The sequence below is a fragment of the Adiantum capillus-veneris genome, unplaced genomic scaffold, assembly GCF_014529385.1.
Source record: "Adiantum capillus-veneris isolate H3 unplaced genomic scaffold, ASM1452938v2 Hic_scaffold_291, whole genome shotgun sequence".
Classification (NCBI taxonomy): domain Eukaryota; kingdom Viridiplantae; phylum Streptophyta; class Polypodiopsida; order Polypodiales; family Pteridaceae; genus Adiantum; species Adiantum capillus-veneris.
Genome location: NW_028221414.1, coordinates 437,534 through 445,998, shown reverse-complemented (window position 1 = coordinate 445,998; position 8,465 = coordinate 437,534). Strand labels below are relative to the sequence as shown.

Sequence of the window (8,465 nt, the reverse complement as noted above, 5' to 3'; positions counted from 1 at the left end):
AACTACCACCAATTACAAGTACATAATGGCATGCTTGAACTATAGTTGTATGATGAGAATGAGGAGAAAGCAGTGTTCCTACTGCTTCGACATCATCCCACGTCATTGTTTCAAGGTCAAGAATATTCAAATCATTAAGAAGCCGACACTTTGAATCTTCTTTGCCAAACATTAGAAGATTAGAGCCTAAGAATGTGCGCATCAAGCTATTCAGACGAGCCTTACAAATTTACTCATAGACGAGAGGAGAGACTTTGAGATGATTCTCTCTCTAGTGCTCGACATTGGGAAGAGGATGGGGTGTAGGAGGGCCTCTTTATTTTCCATGAGCTTGTAAACGTTACTGTTCACTTTCCTTGTATAATCTCATTTTCCATGCATCGTGAAATTAGTTTTTCAAGGTGAGAACAGATGAGAGTTTTTTGTGCCACGGATGTAATTGCAACTTGTACCGCTTACACTAGGCTAGAAGCTTCTGGCTCATAGCGTTACCATGATCATATAGTGCAACCCCATTCACGCAATGAGGAACGTCAAGAACAAGCCGACATAGAGTTGGTGGGAAACTTTTCCAGAATATACGGACATAGAGACATGCAGTATCTGTAGGTAAATAAAGACATAACAAAGGGCCAAGCATATGCCATCATTGTTAGTGTTAGTTAGTAGTGCTCACAATCAACCACGATATACCAAAGCTAATTCGACCTTGTTTGTGATTCTAAGTTTGGAGGTGGAAAAACCCTACAAAATATTCTAGAGAAGTTGTGTAAAAATCTTCGAATTTAGTCACTTTAGCTCTAGAATTTCTCATATGTAGGTTTGCAAAGCTTTTGGGAAAAAATATTTTCTGGATGTATTTTTGGTACGCAAGTAGGTTAAGAACAAGAAATGAGCAAGTAGTAGGGGGTACAGGATAGGGAAAACTCCAAAAGTGAAAGGAATCTTGGAAGATGACGATGAACGTGGACACGGTTGTGAGAATTGACAATACTCAGGCCATCCGGTTGAGGGTAGTGAGGCAAGTGGCAAATCAACGAATGTTGGAGGGGAAGTGAGGGGAGGCAACGGATGCCAGGCGAGGAAGGGGAAAAATGGTGAGCAGTAGGGTAGGGAAGAAGCAAAACATTGTTTATATATAGAGAGAGAATCGCACTGGAGGCAACCATCTGTGCATGGTTGAGTGGTTAGCAGTGAGATTTTGTTATTCTAGGTGAGGTTGTGGGCTGGATTTGCACATACGAAAACAAGATTTTGTAGTCGCGTGCATGGAGCCTCAAATGTTGCCTGCAAAGAAGTCTCGATTCGAGCCAATATGAATTGAAAGGTGCGAGTAGGGTGGCGTACGAAATTATGTATATAAAGGTCACTTTATGGCATTTTATTCATTCATTCGATCAGTAGCGGAGAAAAAAAGGTCTAGTCAATATGGATCACTAGAGGACAAGTCTTGGCATGAATAAGAAGGTTATGGTGATGATGATGGTGGCACTAGCGCTTCGCTTCATGTGTGCGCAGCACACGCGGCCCAGACGCAGCCGATGCCGCTGTGGGGTGCATTTTATTCTTTTAAATTTATGGCTGCCAGACTATTAACGCTGTTGCAATAATTATTTTATAGCGCTACGTACTATATCTAATTGCATGGAATTTGTGAGTGTAGAGCCGCGCCTGGCCTGCGTCGGTAAACTGCGCTTTATTCTTCTCGGTTGTTGCAGGCAGGCCGATTTGGATGACGGCCTTCCACCTGATCCCACCACCACGGCCTGGTGCCTGCCTCTCCCCGATACACCACGGGTGCAGCTGCAGTGCTGGAAGTTCTTCGTGTGCTCACCTAATCTGGATGGTGACCTGCTAGTCGGAAACCTGCGTCCACTTACTGCCCTCGTCCCCACAGCCTCCTCCGTCGACAACCACCACCACCACCAACACCACGACCACCACTCCCATCCCCACCGGGCCCCCGATTCCAGTTCAGCGCCTGCGCCCGCCAAAGTCGGCCGTTTGTAGATCCCGTACATGCAACCCATTACCGCTCCCCTTTGTGCCGCCATCCATGGGTGGGGCTCATGCGGCTTTCCGCTTAGTCTTTACCACGCCAGTGCATATGCCACAAACATCTATTGGCAGACATGTTTGCGATCGTAGGGCATTAGCTGTGGTGAGACCGGGGGAGTTCGCACCCACCTCATTCCCGGTGATCCAAGTAATCTCTCTCTCTCTCTCTCTCTCGTCCCTCCTCTCATGCAAAAAACACGTTCGAACCTTGGATTTTGTGTGGGCTCCTATTTAGATACAAGTTTCCAGCTCTTTGTGTTTTCAAGTCCACTATTGAAGTTAGTCCTGATAAAAAAATGCTTGATGCAGGTGAGGGTCTCTGCCTAATCTATTCCGGCACCACTGAAGAAGCACACCAACACTTGTGCAAAAACTCCACCCACGGTTGAGCTAGCTACTGTCGGGTCACCCTTACCCTTGTGACATCATCAACTAATTTTGTCACATTGAAGACTCCATGCAATATATTATCTTCTTCATCTAATTCGAATACGTTCGTTAGTTTCTTTCGGACTAATATTTCTTTGGTTTTTAGAGTCTCGTATGTCTCTAAACATTGATCCGGAACATGTGTTGAAAATACAAAAAGGAATGGATTTAGAGCTTGGACTAACATCTTGTTTTTTTTATAGAAATCATAAGCATATCTTGATAGCTTCTCACACATACTCGAATATAGGAAAGACATTTTGTTCGATCTTATGAAATACAATCAATCATGTGATTGTAATCAATTTGAAGTAGTACTATCCATATCAAATACTCGTATATCCTTGTCTCTTTTTATTAATGCCAACCTTCACAAATAAAACTTATTGAAGGCATGATTCTAGTAATCTAGGCTTTTTAAATGTTGGTGTATGACGTCATCCAAAGTAGCTCGTCAACTTATGACGGAGAAATGATAGTTTCATTTCACCATTGTGTTACTACTATTGGTTTTCTACTAACTTTTATGATCAAACTACCGGAAGATATTGTAAATTCAAAATCTCATTGTTCACAATCTCTGTTCTCTACCTCTAAACATTGGGTCATTAAACATAATGAAAATACAAGTAAATATCTCCTTATTCCAATTTTGCACTCTCATCGATAACTTATGTATAGTAGTGCGTTGCTACCAAAAGACAATGTACATAACTCATATCTGTAGGATCTGCATCTCTCTCTCTATACATCTGTGTGTGTGTGAGAGAGTGAGATATGCAAAGGACATGAACGTGAAATTCTATCATAGTGGACCCCTTAGCATCCTTCATCACTATCATAAGACTAGAAGACAACAACTCTTGTAAGCAAAGGTAGGTAGAAAAGACTCCATAATGCTAAATTGCAAAAGAACATAGAGCAAGAGGTACGAAATCAAAGCTACATTTAGTTATTAACAAGGGATGAGGGGGATGAACCTCTAACTATGATGGATGCAACCCACAAGCAAATGGAGTACAACCATTATATGTGAAGAAGGAGTCTCCATCTTTCGCGGAGTCATGAACCTTGTTTGGCTATAGCGGAATAATATTTGTCAACAGTATCTCCTTGATCTCCATGCTTTTGCACTCACATCTGTTAGAGGCCCTACAATAGAAAACACTTGCATCATGTGCACCCCTGTGCCCTAATATTTTCAAAGTGAAATTCTTAATGCCAAGTAGGTGATTGACACACACACACACACACATACACACATAGACCATCTATATATTAGCATGTGTTCTTACAAAATGGGTAGCCCTAGCCATGTATGCAAGTATGCATGAAGAAGACAAGCTTACCCAAATCCATACTTTATCCATCAACATAGACACTTCAAATTAATTTTACCCATATCCAAAAGTCTGCACTACAATAGTCTTCACCAATTTTATACAGTTATCTTAGCCCATTTTCCTTTGTCAATTTCCAACACATAACTTAGAATAAGTGAAGCAGATAGGCTTTGCTAAGTGAAGAAGATATACATTTCTTAGTAGTCTTTTCAAACCAAGGGGCACCAAGGCCAGTGCATTTGGGCATTGAACTCTGTCGTGCCGTGTTGACTCTCTCTCTCTCTCTCTCTCTCTCTCTCATAAACTTAAATGATTTTGTAGTTGTTGTTCATGTGTTGCTATTGATTTTTTTCTTGGAGTTTCCAAGCGTATAAAAGTGGTATCAAATCTCAACAATATTCTTCTTCTACAAAGGATCCGATTCCTTCTATAGCACACATGGGTTCGCGTGAAGAATCTCACGGAGACAATACCTCTCAGTGGGGAGGTGAAAACAAATTTGAAGATTGTCATGGGAAATAAAGAAATCAACGAAGATTTAGGAAAATGTTTTGGTAGGGAACTATGCTAGAACAAAGTACAAACATGTTGGAATTAGGCTTGCAAGAAAACACACATAGCTTGGAGAAGATGAAGGAAGCTCAAGGCACACATTAGAGAGTATAGTACTTGGTGTGCAATGGAAAGATAGATAGGCCTAGAGAGATTGGCATATATACAATGCAATTAGGGAAAAAATACAGCGGCAGTCCTAAGTGTCTTCACACATATCAATACCACATGTATATTGTAGCAAATCTCCCCTTGAGTGATGCGGTGAACGAGAGTTGGCACATAGACTAAAGGGAAGTGCCATGCCATGAGGACATGATCAGTCCACAAAGGGGAGTAATCCCAAAGCTTTGTGGAAAGCTTCAAACTTCTCATGAGACAATGCATTTGTGAAAAGATGTGCAAGGTTGTCCTGTGTTGGCACATAAACCAAGCTGATCTCGCGTGCTGAGAGCCTCTCCTTGGCATGGTGGTAATGCACCTCAATGTGCTTTGTGCGAGCATGAAAAAATAAGTTCAGCTAATGTGCTCTGAGTGTTAGTGTAGATAGTGTTGGTAGTGTCCTATCCAACACGCAAATCATCTATAAGGCATCTGAGCCATACACACTCAATTGTACCTATGAACACTGCGCACTCAGCCTCACAACTAGAATGGCCATAGTAGGTTGCTTCTTGCTCAACCACGATATGCATGATCTGCTAAGCATGAAACAAAAACCACTTGTTGACACTCATGTGTCAAAACAACCAACCGAATCTGAGTCCAAATAAGCATGTAAGTCTAGCGGCAATGATCCCCCCTTGGGATAAAAAATCCTCTTGAGAGACTACCAATGCTTAGACCCTAGGCTATGCATAAATTTGCTAACCTGTGGAATTGAAAATTGAATATCCAGCCTCGTTTTGCATACATAAATGAGGCATCCAACAGTAGTTTGGTAAAGAGTGACATCTCCAGGATCATCAGCATCATGAAGACTCAATTTCAAACCTGTTTCCATGGGAGTGGCAATGTATCTATGTAACTTTTTTCACACAAGGCAATACCATCATCACCCTGCTTAAACTCTATACTCAAGTAATGATGCAATAGCCCCAAATATTTCATCTCAAAAGTAGCATTCAAATTAGCCTTAAATTCAGCAATATGTCTCTCATTTGGTTGAGTGATTAGAAAATCATCCACATAATGAACCACAATGAGAAGGACACTACCCTCACGATTTACATACAATGAGCTTTCGGTTGGACTGTTAGGAAATCCTTCTTTGACCAAATGAGTGTCAGCCTTCTCATACCAAGAACGAGAAGATTTCTTCAACTCATAGAACCCTTTGTTACATCTGCACACTTCATCCTCTTGTCCCTTCTTGCTAAAAGCGCGAGGCTACGTTACATAAACTTCCTCAAATATGACACCATTCAAGAAAGCAGTTACAATGTAGGATTGATGTACATTGCAACCAAAATAAGATGCCAATGCACATAGAAAATGCACAGTAGTCATACGAAAAATGAGTGGAAAAGTCTCTTCCTAACCTATTTCCTTTTTGTTGTGCATAACCTTTTACAACAAGTAGAGCCTTATGATGATCAATCTCACCATCCGGCTCGCATTTCAACTTGTAGACCCACTTTGTACCAATGGCATTTCTGCCATGAGGCAAATTACATAAATTCCATGTGTCATTTTCTATAACTGCATCATATTGTGATTGCATGGTAGCCATCCAATTCTCTAAATTTTGTGCTTTATAAACGATTGAGGTTCCTCAACATCATGTGAGCTTGAAATGAGCAAAGCATAACAATCTGATGCATAAGACAGATGGGAAGAACCTGAACAAGTACGACTAGACAAAGGTGCATCCAATTTACTATCATGCAAAGTATGGACCAGCCATTTAGGCATACCTCTAGCCTAAATGGAACCTCCATGATTTTCCACATGGAATCTTAAAGAATTAAAAAACAATTTGGTCGCGAGGAAAAAAAGCAGTGGGAACAAGAGAGGACCGCGCCGAAGAAGACAGAGTAGGAGCAAAGTGGAGAAAACACATGATACATTGATTATGCACCAAGCTACAGATGAGCTGTGGATGTGCACAGTATTCCCTATTTACATTGTATAAAGTCTTAGACTCATTTAGGTATTCCAAATTATATAAGGTAGAGGGCTCAATTTAATCCCATAGTAGAAACACTTGGAGTCCATGTCTTTATAAGAAGCCCTTTTATGCAAAGAGGATTCATTCTTGACAGTTCACTCTTGTGTGCTCGCTGTATGGATGGCCTAGCCTTGAGCCTAATGCCCATGCTTAGAAGGCTAGTGCATACGAGAACTCGAAGCTATCCTGTAGAGTGTTGGTCTCCATGGTGACACAATTGAGCTATCAAAGGACAAGAAGGCATCTGAAAGTACACAGGATCACCCTAATAAAATATGTATGGCCAGGTGCTTTCATACTATTATGACTTTCAAAGTTCCATTGATTTCTAGTTGTGGATAAAGGTTGGTGACATTACCACCTATAGAGGTAATGAAGCAGCTCTTGGAATTAAGTGCACTCATGTGTGGCAGTCTGTAAATGATATTTTTCATTTTCTTGAAAGGGAAAAGCTAAATCTTGATGAGATTGTTCACAAGGGAGGAAGATGGACACAAGAGATGATAGAGGGGAAGAGAGAGTGAGACAACTCAAATTGTGTAGAGCACCTACTCAGTACACATGTATAGTGGGGACTCCTAGCTATATATGTTGACAAGGACGATCGAGACAAGTGTGAGAGAGAGGGAGAGAAAGACAACTCCAGATCTGCAATCCCTAAAGTGTGTATAGAGAGCACACACTGAGTACACATATATGGTGGGGACTTCTAGCTATACATAGCATAGGGGCTCGTATATATAACTCCAACACCCCCACTCAAATAGGAGTCCCTAACTGTGGATGAAAAAACCCTTGGGGGTACAAGGGAAGAACCCATAGCACCATATACATGCACTGTTATATTAACAATTAATAAAATTTACAAAATTCAATTTTCAGGAGCTACATCACTCCATAATATACAATGTGTGCTTTCAAGCATCTTTAGAAGTTCAATAATCCTATATATACAATTGAATTGATGAAAATTCTTCAAGATCTTTGAATAGCTTCAATATGTTTGAGCCGTTTCAATATCTTTGAGCCCATGCACACACCCCTTGACGTGCCTTTCATCCTCTTAACAACATAAACTCAAGAAACAGATCGAGACGTAAAGGTTAGAAATAAACACATCACACTATCCTTAGAGACGATTCGTGACGCCTCTCTAGAGATGACATAGAAACAAACGTAACATCAATGTAATCACATGTGCACACATATATACAAATCCAAAATGTAATGAACATAATGGGAGCCCCGAGATCTCAACATTTGGCAGTTGTCATTATCATGGCTTTATGTACCATGGCATCACGATGTTCACCATGACATAAGAGATTAAAAAATATTTAAAATAGAAAGCATCATGGTTTCACGTACCATGGCATTACAAACGTTGTGAGCAGGATGGAAACACATAGAACGCCTCTATAATGACCCGACACACACTCTTGGAATGATAGAATCACACACTATGGGGCACCACTCAGCTTACACAACCCTCCTGGCCTAGACAGGGAACACACAGATGGAGTGCGAGGAGAGAGACTATCCACTTGCCCACTCCACACAGAGACATACACACACACACACACCCAAAAAACTCAGCTCAAAAAAGGGGAACTTTTGATAATTAGATACAAATGATCTTGGGCCAACACCAATGGGGCAAACAGCTCACACAATATGGGTAAAAGATACCAGATACAATCACAAATTGGAGCAGAAGCTTCGCTCATAGGAGAAACTTACAAAACAGAAACAAAAGTGAGGAATTTGGAAAAAAAGATAAAAAAATCGCGTCCGGAATGGCCCAAAACCCCAGTCTACAATGTCAAAGTGCTCAAATCCGACCTCGAATGAGCAGTTTACGGCCAAAATAGGCTCCAAAATGAGCAAAAACACAGTTGCCTCTGATTCTCCTC

The 8,465-nt window shown here is 41.0% G+C and overlaps 1 pseudogene; it reads left to right on the top strand.

The window, feature by feature from the left end:
- Nucleotides 1-1,455: 1,455 nt before the first annotated feature.
- On the top strand, nucleotides 1,456-2,010 carry LOC147417280 (uncharacterized; annotated as a pseudogene).
- The last annotated feature ends 6,455 nt before the right edge of the window (nucleotides 2,011-8,465 follow it).